Source organism: Mycteria americana, chromosome 4 (genome assembly GCF_035582795.1).
Source record: "Mycteria americana isolate JAX WOST 10 ecotype Jacksonville Zoo and Gardens chromosome 4, USCA_MyAme_1.0, whole genome shotgun sequence".
In the NCBI taxonomy this organism is placed as follows: Eukaryota; Metazoa; Chordata; class Aves; order Ciconiiformes; family Ciconiidae; genus Mycteria; species Mycteria americana.
The window spans coordinates 59,266,946-59,283,067 of record NC_134368.1 but is presented as its reverse complement, the minus strand read 5'-3'; the positions used below and the strand labels follow the sequence as shown (position 1 = coordinate 59,283,067).

The 16,122-nt window shown below is 37.3% G+C and overlaps 1 protein-coding gene across 4 annotated transcripts in view; it reads right to left on the bottom strand.

Moving 5' to 3' along the window:
* Window positions 1–15,607, bottom strand: part of SGMS2 (sphingomyelin synthase 2) — a 49,906-nt gene extending 34,299 nt beyond the window's left edge. Inside the window, exon 1 of one of the 4 annotated variants that reach the window (XM_075500699.1) lies at window positions 15,588–15,607. The gene's annotated coding sequence lies outside the window, so the exon portion shown is untranslated. Of the gene's footprint in view, window positions 1–2,195; window positions 2,337–3,656; window positions 3,945–15,587 lie in introns of those variants that run through there. The other 3 variants (XM_075500698.1, XM_075500700.1, XM_075500696.1) reach the window with 3 other exon arrangements.
* Window positions 15,608–16,122: the final 515 nt, after the last annotated feature.

The window sequence follows — 16,122 nt, the reverse complement described above, 5'->3', positions numbered from 1 at the left end:
TAACAGTTCAAGAGTAGAAACAGCAATGAGAGTAAAAAAAAAGGTTTCTACAGGCAAATATACATATAGATATAGCAAATGCTAGACAGAGGTCCCCCTCTTTTTTTTTTTAGATAAAAAAAGCCATTTAAGGAAGGAAGGTTAAAAGGAAAGAAGGGAAAAGTTACTGGCATTTTTCTAAATTTAGATACAACAGCCCCCTGAAACACTGTCCTTTCTTTAGTTTTAAATATTATTCTTTGAAGCACTGCATTTGAGAGCACAAAAAAATAACAGTACATTAGCTCACTCCATTCAAGGCTACACTTCACACCCAACCCTACAAGCCCATCCTCACAGGTGACCTGTTGAAGAAGTGTAGAACTTGGTCACGGAGCTCCCGTTGAGCCCAGAAGCGCATCTATGAAGAGTAGCTTGCAGGAGATGGTCTGTAACTTATTTGGTAACTACTGTTTGCAAGTCTTGCATAGCAACAAACTTTTGAGAGCAAGTGGCATATTTGTGAAGTCACAAAACTTGGCAGAGGAATTAGCAGCATATCTCTTGATCATTATTTTAAACTAGATTAACTTCACAAGGTCCTTCTCAGATGGGAATTACAAAGGAGAGAACTTAAGACTTGCAGAATGATGATTTATTTTACAAGGCAAAAGAAACCTCTCACACACATACAAAATTCCACAAGGAGACCAACATACAAGTCACATTCCTTCTCACCTCCCAGGGAAGCGGATGGGATGGAGAGAAGAGTTTTGAGGAAAAAAATTACTGTTCCTTTCAGCTGGAACAAACCCAGCATCTTTTTCATTACTGTTTATTTTATTCCCCTTTCATGAGATCAGCAGGGATATTATTGGAAACAGTAATTCTATAAACGAACACAGCCAGCCTGTGCATTAAAATTCTGACTATTTCCAAAGAGACACCCAGGCAGTTTTCAAAGGCAGCTACCACCAGAATCCTGTTTAGTTCTGCCATGGGACAGAACTAAAGCTGCAAGATGGGGTTTGTGTGGGGGGAAGCAAGAACCATATAGGAATTTCTAGTTCAAGCTGACTTTACAGTTTATAGACTAGGTAAACAGTAGTACAAAAAAATAGCCTACTTGTGTAGCCAAGCTGTAACAGACATCTATGCAGAAATTTGATAGGGAAGAACTAATAAGCACATATATTCTAATGAGTATACATGTATTTGTAGCCTTTATTACAGCTGTGTGAAGGGCAGATCAAAAGATACATAGGTATTTTACACTGCCCCCCCCCCCCCAAGTATAATCCCTCATAATTCTTCCTTGCTTTTTCTTCAAGTACCATATAAATCAGGGTAATCCTGCAAACTACTTCTATACAGGCCTAAGATTATATTCTGTACCCCAGTTCTCACAGCAGCCCTACTGTGTCTATGAAGGCGCTAGCTGATACTCCTACCTTGAAACAGATCAAGTAACTCCAGAATGATTTATTATTCCCATCCAATTATGAAAGAATAAAATACACTAGAGCCAAATGTATGTAGACTATCAATTCATAAAGAGATTCTTCATCAACAAACACCTAAATACTTAACACCACCTAACACAATTTCAGAATTAGATGCATTACAGTGATGACATGAATTCTATGTCTCCAGATAATTATTTTAATCAATTCACCAGTTCTTTTTTATCATCAAGGGCTTTAGAACAAAGAAAAAAGCTTACCTTATAGGTTCCCCATTAATGCCACTATTTTTTGGCAACTGAACAAGTAGATGAAAAGGTAATCCACAAAAGAAATCATAAGACAAATTTTTCCATCATTACTTCATAAGCATCACAGTTCAAAAGTACATAGAACTGCCCTACTATAGTAGGAGTTGGACCTTAAGAAACACATTTAGAAATCATCACAGCTAGCACAAACACAAGTTCAGCTGCTTAAACAGCAAGCCTACCTTAACAAGTCAGTAGAAGCTGAACCCAAATACGCAAAGAAAAAGAACACTACCTACTATAAAGCACTAAGCTGTCAAGACAAGCACTGCTATACTACTAAGCGTACAAACTTAGAAGACTTTGATTAACGTTACCACTTTGTAAGAAGACCCGTGAGCAAAGAAACCTCCGTGAAGTTCACCAAAGTCCATCGAACCCGCCTTCAAGCCTCTCGACGAAAAACCGAGTGAAGAAAGCCTCGCAACCGCCCGGGGATTACCTGCGGCCTCCTGCTCAGGCCCGGCGCTCCGGCCCCTACCCCGCCGCCTGACTGCCGAGGCACCGCTGCCGCCCGCCCTTCTCAAGCTTTCAAAGGAGGCGGGAAGCGGCGGCAGGCCAATGGCAGGCGGGCGGCCGGAGGAGCCAGCCCGCCGCGCCCCGCAGGTGCCCGGCTCTGGCTCTGGCTCTGGCTCTGGCTCTGGCTCTGGCTCTGGCTCTGGCTCTGGCGGGCGGCACGTCCGCCTGCCGCCACGTCTGCCTGCCGCCGGGCGGGAACGGAGCTTCGCTGCCTCTAGCTGCCGTTGTCAGCGAGGCTGGTCTTCAGGAACAGCCCGTCTAGCTTGGGACTGCTTGAAGCATCTCTGAAGGGTAGGGGCTTCCTCCAGCTACTCTCGTTTAATTTCCGAGACTTACAAAGCCAGTGATTATTGTCTCCCATTTGTCTCATCTTAGGACTTCATGCAGGACTTAATTCCGCAAAAATTGCTATATTAGCTGTTTTCATAACCAAAAGCTAAGCAGAGACACTAAGTTTTCCAAACTATTTTTCCAAAGGCTTGCATGTTATTGAGAACATCCTTGGATAATTTCAGGAAAAAAATGCTGAAGCTTTGTGGCATTTCTACTCCCTGCTAAGGCTCATGGGAAAGAGAAAAACTGATGTAGACTACAGTGATTTTTAATTTTTTTTTAAGAAAGCAATAACTGAAAACAAACTATGCACTTTCTCATCAATGTTTCACTTAGATAAGCAGAAAAAGCTGTATCGCAAAGTTACCCTATTTTTTTTCCTTTGGATACTTCTGCGGGATGGGATTTGGGGGGGGATGAATGCTTGTTTGGTTTTGGTAATGCTTTTAGTATTCAAACTATCTGAAATCAGACATGCTTTAGACGCTGTGAAATAAGAGAACTGGTTCAGTTTCTTTAAACCAGTTTCCCTTAAGACTGAAGCCAAAAATTGATTTTCTATCTAAAAATATACACATCCAAAATGACTGACTCCAGCTTCAGAGCTCTTTCTATACACAACAGTATTTGAAGAAATGCTTTTCTTGTATGAAACAAGGCTTCAGAAGAAATAGTAAGAGTGCAGGTACTTACTTGACAGAGGGTGTCGGGGGGAAACAGGAGATCAGGGAACAATAAGAATAAATTCTGGTTTATTGTCTCTATCTGCAAATTTGAAAATCAAGGTGATTCCAGGAAACTGCATCAAGCAGAAGTGTGGGAAACATTCTCAACCTCTTTAGGAAAAGAGGTGACATTTTTGGAAACAACTAGTAGATTAGAAGAATGATGCCAGGCAGCTGAAAAGGCTTATTAAGGCTGTAACATCATAAGAGTTTCTGGATGAGACATTACATGCATGAAAATTAAGAGAAGACTGCTTAGCTGTAACAATTATCACAGAGTCAACTGACAGCTGAATTAGCCCATTTTCTTTGCTACTCAGTCATACCTACTTTACCTTCTCTTCATGCTCCTGAATAGTTTTCCTCTCTTAACTTCTCTGATCCCAGCCTTCCCATGTAGCTTCCTTTTCATTTCTCAGCCTTAGGATTTTTTGCAGCAGGCCCATCTGAAGCAGAATAGTTGTGCTAAACCTTTGACTGCTAGCAACTGTCCTCTTCAACAAGAAGTTTATAGGGCTTTTCCCTAGTAATGCAAAACAAAAAGCCCCTAAATTTTAATACAAACTAACAGTAGCTGAACAGGAGTTGCTAGATGATCTTGTTTTGTCTCTCGGTGTGTGCTTTTTCTATGAAGGAGAATTTTATCTTATTCAGCTGGGAAAGGACAAAAAAATAGAGGGAAAAGGAAGTAAGACTGGAATGTGAATGAGCAGACCAAAACAGCTAAGATTTCCCCTCCCCATTGAAGTTTATGAGCAATATAATTTTTATCTCATTATCTTACAGTTTAGGATTCTATTAGTATGAAGACTTTTTTTTAGCAAAAATTATTTTTAAACCTTACCAGCTGACACAATTGCATGAGGGACAGGTGGCCTACTTAAAAAAAAAAGTGACTGCTGTTATCATCTGAATGTAAATTCAGTATGAAACATATGGAGAGATCTATCATACTAGGGTAACCTCCTATCTAATCTGCTGTCCTGGCTCTGGTAGCAGGCAATGCAAGAAGCTTCAGAAGAGGCGCAATGGCAAGACCGATAAAAGCTGGGAAAAGGACAGAAAGGAGTAAAGGATCCTTCTATTCTAGCTGCTTATCTACTTACCCTTCCAAAGTACTCGCTTTTTTTGTTTTCTTTTTGGCTAGCATAATAGGAGATGCTTTTTCTCCTTTTAAGTAAAAGGACCAGCAACAAGCAAGCAGGGCTTAATGAAGTTATGCACTGAATGCCAGAAGATTGCTGCTTTAGGTTCATTTTTTTTTGCGTAGGGTGTGATGCTCCTCAGATATGTAAGATCTTAATACAATCCCATGCCTGTTTCTCCAAGAGTTTAAAAAGGTATGAGGAAAAATACTGGAAGGTATACAAAATAGTCTCAAATGAAATCTTGCTATTACTTTGTGCAAGACTGTAGAATAAAGTCTGACTGTGAAATAACGGCTAAAGACATTCTGACAGATACCCTTCAAGTAAGTGAATGAGTCATGAACCTCAGAGATATGAAGAAGCAAAAGACAGAGCTGATTCATCTATCAGTTCTGAATTTCAAATATGACATGCTTCTTTTGATATTCTGTGTATTAGCAGGGCTTTAACATGTCTTCTTTTCCAGAGGACTCAAAAGATAAATGAGTTTGGTGAAAAGATGTATGTAGACCTTTGTTCCACTGTATTTGAAATGTATGCAGAAGTAATTTTGGGCTTATTCTTATGTGGGAGCAAAATGCCCTGGTTCTACTTATGGAAAGATGGTTCTACGTATGGCCAAGAGATTTGGCGCAAAGGCCCCAGTTTAGAAAATTTTGATTAAAGGATAATTTTTTAGACTGAAAAGCACTTCCTGATGAGTCTTTATGCCAGTTTGTGTGTATCATCACACAGATGTGACTAGATGGCTTCTGATGGCATGAAGCCAAAGTAAAGGGATCTGGGTAGTGTTATGTCCTGCCAAATGTACATTTACTGCTGTAAAAACGTGTTCTAAAGTGTCTTTGCCTTTGATTCATATTTTTTAATTGATTTGGAGGAGGATGCAGAAAGGGTGAGTCATAATACAGGGAGAAGGGTTCTTCCTATAATCTGATGAGAAAAAAGATGAAGAGTCTTCTCAAGTCTCTAGCTTGAGAAGAGGGGCAGATCTCAGAAGAGATGAGGAGGCTGACAGTTTTCCATGAAATGTCTCAATGGAAACCACCATAGCATAATCCTGACTTTAGGTACTACAAGTTTATATGTAGGCAGACCTTTGAGATGTCTTCATTGTTAAGAGTGGAGATTCTTGTTCTGCTCTTATAAATAAATCACAAGGAGTTGTAAATATAGATGTCTCCAAGGTTGCACACACTAGGAAAGGCAATAGAAAGTAAGATGGCAATGGAAGAGTATTCTGCAATCTGAAGCTGATGGGAATCTTGTATCTACTATGAATATAATCAATACTGATTAATTATGCGCTGAGCTGAATTGGCATTATGCCAGTTCAGGGATAGGCATAAAAAGTATGAAAGATCTACAAGGTCATAGGCTTTGAAGAAGGAACTATACTGGAACCAGAAATATGAGGATCCTTAGCTTCCTTTCCGAGTATGAAGAAAGGCAAAGCATATTATGCTCTGACTGGAGAGTAGTGCTCCTTTCTGACTCAGGAATAACCGAGTGACTTGTGGAAACACCGCTGATCATATAACTGCTATGAGAAAGTGTGGCATCCACAGCCCTGACAATAATATCCCTAGTGAGTTACTGATCAAATGTAATTAATGAAAAGAAGAAGCTTTTTAACATGTTTCCCTGAACCAAAAGCAGCCTTTGTCGATCACCTCGTAGAAATAACTCCAGGCAAGCATTTTTCTAGTCCATCTGGAAAACCTGCAGTACCTGTGGTCTTTTCTAAGGCAAAAAAACCTCCACTGTAAATATCCAGTATGCACTCTCACTCAAATCTCTTATTCCTACTCTGCTTGATACTTGTATTTTCTAAACATTATTTTATAACTTTGTTAATTTCTTCACAAAAATGTTGAGGAAAAGGCTAATGAGAATAACAGAAAAATATTGCAACAACAGAGAACTATGCCGTAGTAGGCAGTCATGGCTAAACTGGATATTGTGGCAACTGGGAGTTAGTTAATTAGGACCTCCTTCTTCTATGCCTTTTGCTGGGGCATGGGACAGATGCAGGCTGGGGATGGCACAATCCACAATACAGTGGAAAAGTATTTTCACATCTAAGAGCCATAAGTGGAGTCTACGTAATGATTCCTGAAGACTGCATGCTGCAGTGATTATGTAAGTTAGTTAAACATTGTATTTAGAGGTACTGAGAGTTTTTAAAATCTCTTTTTAAAAGCTGTTGTTACTTAATTCAAAATGCCTTTCTTTACATCTTAAGGAATTGTTATTTTGCTGCCATATGGAGACAAGGAGAAGGACAAAGTAGAGACAGTCCCCAGTACACATGTCCTTGTTTGTACTTCTGACTCTTGGTACAGACAGAAAGAGGGGAAAAACAGATTTTTAGAGTAGGCACCCCTCTGTAGAGAGCCTGGCATCAGACTCTTGGTTGGTAACTTTCTCTTAAGCATTGCTAGGCTGCTGCTAGGTCTTCACTTCTCTTCTGACAAAGAAGGCTTCTCTTCTGACAAATTTATTCTCTGCTCTAACTGACCTTCTACTAAATCTGTAAAGTGTTTAGGGAGGTACTGGCTTAAAAGTTTTGGTATTAGTGTAAATCCATGAAGTTCTGCAGGTCACTGATAAAATCCTAGAAATTCCACTATATTTCTATATGATAAAATATTTAGAAATATTTTTGTGGACAGTACATTTTTAAGACAAATCCAGAATCACATTTTACTTCAGTCCTTAGCACCCAAGTAGGTGATGGGTGATAATCACCAGCTCTTTCTTTATATCGATCTAGGAGGTAGTTTCCAAAATAAAATGGAAGAAAGCCCTATATCCCTTTTTCTGTAATTTGGGATAACATGTGAAAAAGGCTGAGAACAACAACAATTTCTGTTCAGCAAGATTTAAAATTACTACTTAAATTTTCTTTATCAAGAATAGAAGCTGTAGTATGAGAATAATATACTTGTCAAGATTAGGTATAGTTATAAATATTTCATTTTCACAGTGACTATTCAGTTGTAAAAAACTAATTCTTACTGGTGGTAGAAGCCAAGCCAGTCATGAATTACCAAACTCGAAGTCTTGAGGCATATATACTATGACTGCTTTTCTTCTACCTAAATTTACTGTAACTTTCCCTGTTCATCATTATTTTCATCATCCTCCTCTACTACTCCTTCCCTGTGCTCTGCAAATTTTCTGATGGCTGCAGTGCTTTCTGTATATTCTCACGTTTATTCAAGGTTTGTATGACCTGCCTTCTTTTCTTTATATGATTCTCAAGGTGACAAAAAGTTAAAACTTGGTTGAAGAATAATAACTTAAACACTTAAGTCAGTAAGAAAATAAAGATATTGTTATTTTTTACATACTGTAAGGGTGTTTTCTTTAAGCGTTAACGTAAGTTTTACATAACTTTAATGTTTTCAATCCTCCTTGAAAGATTAATATGCAATGGATATTCAGTTGATTTTTCTAAGCATTTATTATTAGTAATATAATATTCAGTATTTTTTATCCATATGCCTCCAGGCTTTTTTAGAAAAGAAGGTATGTACAATTTTACCAGTTATCACATAAAAATAAGATTGTACAGTGGTGGCTTTGTCAAGGTTCAGCTGCACATCAGAAACATGATAAGGATTCCTGACTTCAGCTCACTGATCTCTATACTGTAAGCCAATGTCACACCATTTTTTATCAGTGGGAACTAGTGTGTCTAGAATAAATAAATCTTGGAAATTTGAAATAAGCCCAGAATTCAGACATATTAGTAACAGGGGGAGTGGCTATATGCATGCTTGTACAGATGCGAGACAGATCAGGCTTCTGGTACACAAAATATGAGAAGGAACTTCAGAATCAGAAAGCGCTGGAAAAATCCTTTTAACATGACCATATTATAACATTGTTCCAAGAATGCTACAGAGGGAAAGAAGGCCACAGAAGCCCACAGTGTTATGCTAAACTTTGTTAGCCTGCCCCCCCCCCCCCCAAAATCCCAAACAGTATAGAAGACAGGGAACACTGTAAATCTAGCGTTTATCTTAGGATTTTTAAATAGAAGACTGGAATTCAATTTCCAGCTCTGCATTGTAATGTTGGGCAGTTGCTTCTAATTATGAGTGTTCACTGTTTTTTGACAGCCCAGTTACAAGGGACCTGTGACCAGCCTCCTCTGTCAAAGATTTTGATGGGTTGGGACTGTATTTTGAAACCCTCAAATATGTTTATACATACATTTTGGGGAAAAAAAACCCTAATTTTTCTCCCCATTTATCTGTCCCTTTTTTTAAATACTTTTGAGATCCTCACCTAAAAGTGAAAACCGGGAAAACTCTCTGTATGTCTGCACTTGTATTACTGACTACAGGTGAAAAGTTAAGTTTGTCTGTATTATACATTTATTGACTTCCCAGGGTTTTCCATGATTATATACTAAATAGGTTGGTTTTTTTTTTTTAATACAGGTATATTGCTTGTATTGTTTAAGTACTGCTAATGTTAGCTCAGCTAAGATATGGGCCATAGCATCCTAAGCCCTAATGGATGTACACTTGTATTAGTTGCAACTATTTCAGCTTTTAGAAAACTCCTTCTTAAGCTACAGAAATTAACTGTGTAAGAGAAACTGCAGGGACCTCTTTATGTTTCAAAAATATATCCCATACAGTTTCTGGGGAAAAAAAAAATCTTGACATCCTTCATACCAAACACAGATAACATCAATAACAGTAATGGGAAAAATGTGGACTAAAATACTGTTTCTTTAACTATTTGAAATTTCATAGGTTTCCATCTGAAAACTTGTATTGTACAGCATTTGTATATTTCCTAAAATTATATTGACAGAAGTACTGAAAAACCAGAGATTCACCTTGCTAATGACCTCTGATTTTGGCAAGATAATAAGTACGAGGAAAAGAGAAGATCTGTTCTTACCATAAACAGGAAAAGAGACTTTATAACAGCAGCATTTGCTAGCACCTCTAAAATTAACTCTGTGTCAAGCTTTCCATGATAAATGCCTTTTTTAGAGTTAATACAGAGCAGCTCAGCCTATAAACACATTAAAAAAATATATTTCAAACAAGTCAGACTGGAAACTAAGTTTTAAAATAGTACAAGTGGAAACAAAAACATTAATTTATACTGAGTATCCATTTTCTATTATAAGTTGTCTGGCCTACAGTATTTCCATCTTTTCCTGTGATTGAAACATAGGTAATGGATTGAAAGGATTGAAAGGATTGAAACACAGACAGTTGACTGTAAATCATAGCAGAGGTTAGGTTAGAAGGCACCTCTGTAGGTCATGCAGTCCAACCCTTTATCAAAACAGGGCTAAATGTAATGCTCTATCAGGTTGCTTAGGACTGTCCAGTCAAGTTTTGAATATCTCCAAGGATATAGTTTCCATAGGGTTTTGGTCAAGAAATTCCAGTGCTTAACCTCTTCAGCGGGACATTTTTCTCCTTCTATTTATTTGGCATTTCCCTCTTCTACTTCTAACAATCCCCATTTGTAATCATCACCAGACAATTACAGTGTGAAGGAAAAATTATTTTACAACACCTTCCATAGTATTTTACGCAAACACATTTTACTAAACATTGCAGCAAGCCAGGAATGCACGTTTGCTGAGTAAGCAGTAACCGCTCAGACCACATTAACCAATGTCAAATCTCTAGTAACTGTCTGATCAAAATGTTAATCACTTTTGATCATAAATTTATTTGTTAGACAATATAAAAATATTGTCAGTTGAGCTGAGAAAAGAGCTCTGATAGACAATTTTGACATTTAATAACTGATACGCTTTCTTATTAAAATTGAAAATATTTATTTGGATTCTAAGTTTTCCTGAAGTGGGTATACACCAAACACCAGGAGAAAATGTTAATGCATGCAAAAAAAGAAATGGAAAGCACAGCTAACTGTGTGCACTTTGTGTATACTTTGCATAACACATGAAGTGCAGATAATAGAACAGGTAGGGAAAGGCAATTTAACTTTTTAAATTGTTCCATTTTAATAGTAATTATTACCTTATATGTGTAACCAATAAGGAAGTTTGCTGGGCTTTGTCAAGTTTTCTCAAGTTTTGTCAATTGCTGAAGAAATTCTCATCTCTAAAAACTGGATGCAAGGTAGGGGTAAAAAAACTTTTATTCTGAAGAACTAGCATTTTACACCATCAACTAAATTTGACATTAGTTTCCTTGAATGGCAAAGCCAATTAAAGAGGTTCTTGCTACCCTCTGCCCCCAAACCCCTCCTCCCCTGGTACTCATTCCTACCTAAGTGCTACAATTTAATTCTTTCTTTGCTATGAGAAAAAAACCTATTTGTGTCTGTACTTTAAATCAGCTCAGTTAAATGATCCAAGGTAAAAAACCCTTTTAAACTGGATTAAACCCTTTTAAACTGGATTAAACTCTTAGGAAAAAACCTAAGAGTAGGGTGTAAGAACAACATTATGTTTATGTTGTGTTCTCTTTGTGTAAGAGTGATTGATGACAACGGGTAAAAATGAGGCAAGAAAGAAGCTCCTTTCTTTAATAAATTGAGCCTACTTTTTGTGCTATCCAAGCTAAGTTCACAGAAAGAAGATTCACGTTTGCAGAGAACAAGCAACATTACTTGTGCTCATGTCTGTTTCCACAATTTTTTTTTCTAAATGATCAACTTCTTCAGTCTTTAATGCAAGAGTGTGACTGGCTGAATCAACTCCAATTTGTCCCAAAGTGTGGAAGCCCTCCTTCCACCCATTGCTTTTGGCCAGCGTATGGCAAATGATGTGTTGACCTCTTCTGTCCACCTGACCCTCACAAGTAGTGATCAGGTGCTTTTGTGCTGACAGAAACACTGCCACAAATGTACGTCCATTACAGTTTAAGATGCTATAGCCCTCTTCTGAACCTGAGCTACCACTAGCACGGCATTTTGAAGTATGTGGAAGTTAGCCAAGTATTAAAGAGATGTTGTGCCACAGTGCCTAAAAAGGGGGGTTCCTGAGATGAAAATCCATGTATATTTATATAGAAACAGGAAGCACAGTATGTTAGAACAAAATGAGGTGGTAATTTATAAATAAGGACAAGCATGGAAAGGAAATCAACTATGAAAAGATTAAAATATCACAACAGAACTGACACAGCAGAATCCAACTTCAGGACAACTAAAAGACGGATTAGTAGTCTGTGCAAGGATTGTCTATTTGCCTAATAATGATTAAAACATTTCCTTATATTTCTTTCATATACCACTGCAATTAGCAAATGTAGGAAATTGTTTATCCCTGATATTCAAGAAACAATACTCAACAAGCTTACATGCATCTTATTTAACTATGCTAGTAGAAGGCGGTTTAGCAGACTGCAGCAGTAGAGATATTTAATCCATTTCATCATAGCTCAAGTGAAATGTGGAACTTCTTGAAGGTCTACCAGACTATGGCAGTGTAAATTGAAGACTTTTCTAGTCTTATCATATCTAGTATTTAAAAATACTTATAGTCTTTTTAGTAGAAAAAAAATGTAGCATTCTTTATTTTGGTGTGGCACATCATAAGGCATACTTTCTGCTCTGTCCTTAGAATAGGAGTTTCCGATGGGAATTTCTGTGGTACGTGCACTGCTCTTGGTCAGTGAGTGATTTGAAAATGATGCAGAATCTAAGCCAGGGACAAGAGCTGCCACTGCCAGTGGTGCCCTGCTATCACTGCAGCTGTTGCTACAGCTGTTAGGGGTGTCTCTGAACCCCTAACATTGAAAAGGAAGTTAACTAATACCTTCCAAAGCCATGCACTTCTCTGCTGACATTGCAAATGAAACTAAACTATTCCAAGTGAAGAGAAGTGAGGTTGGGCTTTTTAAATTTTTCCCTCCACTATAGATAGTGGGAATGGGGAGAGGTAAAATTGACAAATGATTCTGAAAGATATTTGTAAGCTTCAAAGGAAAAAGTACAAGGTAGACACATCACTAGATGCTAACGGTAGCTGCCTAGGTTTTAAGACCTTGCACAGGGAGTGCTGAGTCATTCCGATATTATACAGAAGAATACCCCCCATAAGGGCACCTGGGTAACATTAATTTTAATCCAGAATATAAAATGCACTAGAGAATCTCTCAGGAGCAGAGGCAGTAGAGAAATGTGGTTTAAAACACTGACAGCAGCCAAGGTCAAATGAAAGTGTAGGTGCATATTACTTTGTTATTTAAATTTTAACAATAATGGCCAGACCTGGGGAAGGGTGAGTTTGTATTATACTCCACATAGTCATATATTCTACATTATACAAACTGTTTACCCCAAGGGTAAATCCTGTGTTGGTTCATCACTGAAACTTGAAGACAAGAACTAGTAAAACCTGTCAGACTTGGAAGTTTGGCAAAATTTATGTTTTGATTATAAACTAAGAGTAACTTCTAAATATTTATTTTCTCCAAACTTAAAGAAGTTAAAAAAATACATATTTTATACTATTTTTAGAACCAGGCAAATCTTGACTACGATGTTATCTTGTATTGGTGGCTGGTAAATTCTGCATATCCATGTTCTAGAAAAAAATTTTGAGGTTTCACAGTAAAAGCTATGAATGCTGGGTGTGTGGTAGATGTAATCTATCTTAAGATGTTGCTGTTTACAGCAATTAACCACTTACACTGATTTCTGTCCACTTTTTGAGATTAACCAACTAGATTCCAGTCAGATATTAATGTCAATTAAATTTTCAGGTTATATACTAGGGCATCACTGTAGTCTAGATTCTCCTGAATTCTGTTTATGTGATTTGCTTCAGTTACAAAACTTATGTCTCAAATGCAGAACTTTCAAATCAGATCCAAATCATTCTCGACAGAGCCAGCTATCGTCATTCACATCAATATTAATTTTTGAAGCCTAATTATAACAGTATAAAGACTGATCTATGCACTTTGCAGAACTCAGATGTTCACAGACAAAGGCATTTCTATGCCTTTTTCTGCCCATTTGTAACCGTAGAGCCAAATAAGTATAGGCCATCTAAATAACCGCATTTCCTGATGTCCAATTTTCTTTTGTGCGTAAGTACATAAAAGCATAAATATGACAAAATATGTATCAGACACCTTGCTACTCCCATTATGGAAACACAGGTTCTAACTAGTAGCATATGTACACAGATTTAAAATATAAATAAACCCTGAGAAATGAATAGCCGTTATTGTTCCCTAAGCTGAGCACTGAAAAGCAACTTTTTTTTTGTTGGTATCTGACTTTGTAATTAGAAGAAAGATAAAAGAACTAAAAATCACTATTAGCTACTGAATTAATGGATAGCTTGTATGATTTAAAGAAAATAATCCGTATTGAATTGGTGCATATGTTTGCAATTTGTTCTGTGAAAAGAACAGCGTGGCATTTTGCAATAGCTGGCATATACAGTAGTGGGTATGTTTTATATCTGTATTGATCCTTTGTGGTGTCTTGTAAAAGAAGCCTGTAAATTATTCATGTCTAAACCAAATTAGATTCTAGAAAAAACCCTTTACTGAAATCCATTTTAAGGGCAGCAGAATTGTAAAGTCAGCTGGTTAAGCTATAGTGATTTCTAACAATCATTGGGTTGCTAATAATACCTCAATCACCATGTAAAAACCACCCTCAAACACTGAATATAAAAGCAGTGGTGCAAAGTGAGTTTAGATAACAGGCCTCAGAAGGCACCTTAATGGGTATCTCTTTGCCCCAGAAGTGCTAGCCTGCTTATGTTGTTTCAGGGCAGGAAATAAAACCATGTGGATATTAAATGATCAGTCCTAGAGGCTTGAGACTAACACTCTTCAACACATTGAATAGTGTCTTACCACATGTATGTTGCCCTGAACAGGGGCTGTACTACAAAGCAACTTAGTGAACTGACGCAGGTTTGCAATTTTCAAGAGGAATGGAATCAGGCCTTCAGTGGGCACCCTGAAATAGTACTGGCCAAAGTCACTGGTCTTCTTGGACTCCTCAGTTTAACAGTGCAGAAACAAAGTAAGTTTGTAAAGTGATCATCTGAATAATTAAATTAATATGTAAACACATTGTTTATAGAAAACATACACATACAAGAACTGGTAATATTCATTGGATACACCGATAATTATTATCCGTTCTGCTATAATGTGGGATACTTGAGTACTGGGGAGAGAAAAGGTACTGACAGCTCAAGACTAGGAATAAGCATATGTTATAGTCTCACATTTTTGACTAAGAGATTACTACACAGATACTCATAAAGAACTGGTATAGTTTTCCATTTCTTTTTCTTTTTCATTTCATGAGTGCTTCCAAGCCTGTTGTGCAAGGCATTGAGCAGCCAATGGTACAGCTATGCTGTCTTCTTAGGCTGAGGTCATCCTGAGCGGCATATAAAATAGCTAAGTAGTGTTAACTGTTGTAGCACAAGAACTCTGTGCCAGCAAGTTGTCCAAATATTTACTTACCTTTACAGGCACATTTTACAGTTGACATTGAACTGCTTGCTGCCATGGCTACGCTGCTTCCAGTAGCTGAGGTAGTTCATTTGAATCTAGCTTGAGTTTTGCTTCAAAACACTGCAGACATAACTCTACAGCTCTACAACGTATATGACTTCAGTTACCTATATACAAATTTTTCTGTTCACTTTCTATCGCATATAAGACGTTGGAGAATTAGGTTAAGTATATCAATGAGAAAAAAATCTTACATATAAAGCACAATTACTCCATGACAACTGTAATGGGATTACATCCTAAAGCATGTAAAACCAGCTGGATTTAAAGGTGTTTCTCAAGATGCCTTAACACCATTAACTTCTCAGGAAGCACTCAAGGCATTGCAGTATTTTAGTTTGTGCTAGTTAGAGCCTTTTGGAGTTTAGAGTCTGCAAGTAAATCTGCTTTTTTTTTTTTTTTTACTTTCTTGTTATGTATTGCTCCAGGTCTAGCATAGCCTTTCCTACTGCTTTAACGTATTACAAATCATGTTACTATAATTAAAGATGTACTATTGAATTGTAAGTGGATTAGATGCTGGAAAATGGAGTTCAGCTTAGACTGTTCGATTTCAGTTTACTTCTCTGTACCAAATCCAGATGTATTTACTCACCCTCCATTTTAGTGAAGCATGTCCGGAAAGACCTGCGAAGAGGGAAGAGACCAATAAAATGTATGTTAATAATTACAATACAAAGCCCACTATTTTTCAGTTGCCCCATAAACTCCCATGTAACTTGCCTTTAGATAGATCACATTTATAAAGATAAAAAGAGATCAACCTTATTCAAATAGTTATGGTTTATCATTTGACTTAAATGTCCTATTGCAACCTTCCCTTGGATGGTCTGATTCCACATATTCTTCACTATAACCCCCTAAATATTTACATATTAAATATTTATTATTTATTATTAAATATTTATAAATATATACACACACATTCATGCAGCTAACTCTTGAAGGATTAAAGCTGTGCTCCAAAACTGTTAATCTTTATATGAAAGAGATGCAGCCAAGTTGCAGACTATTAAATTCATCTTGTCTGGTTTGGCTTTCTAAAACTTTGGTATTTACTGTAAGTCATGTAAGTCAGGCTTTCTTTAGCCAATCTAAAAAGACAGAAATTAACACACCCCATTCAAAAG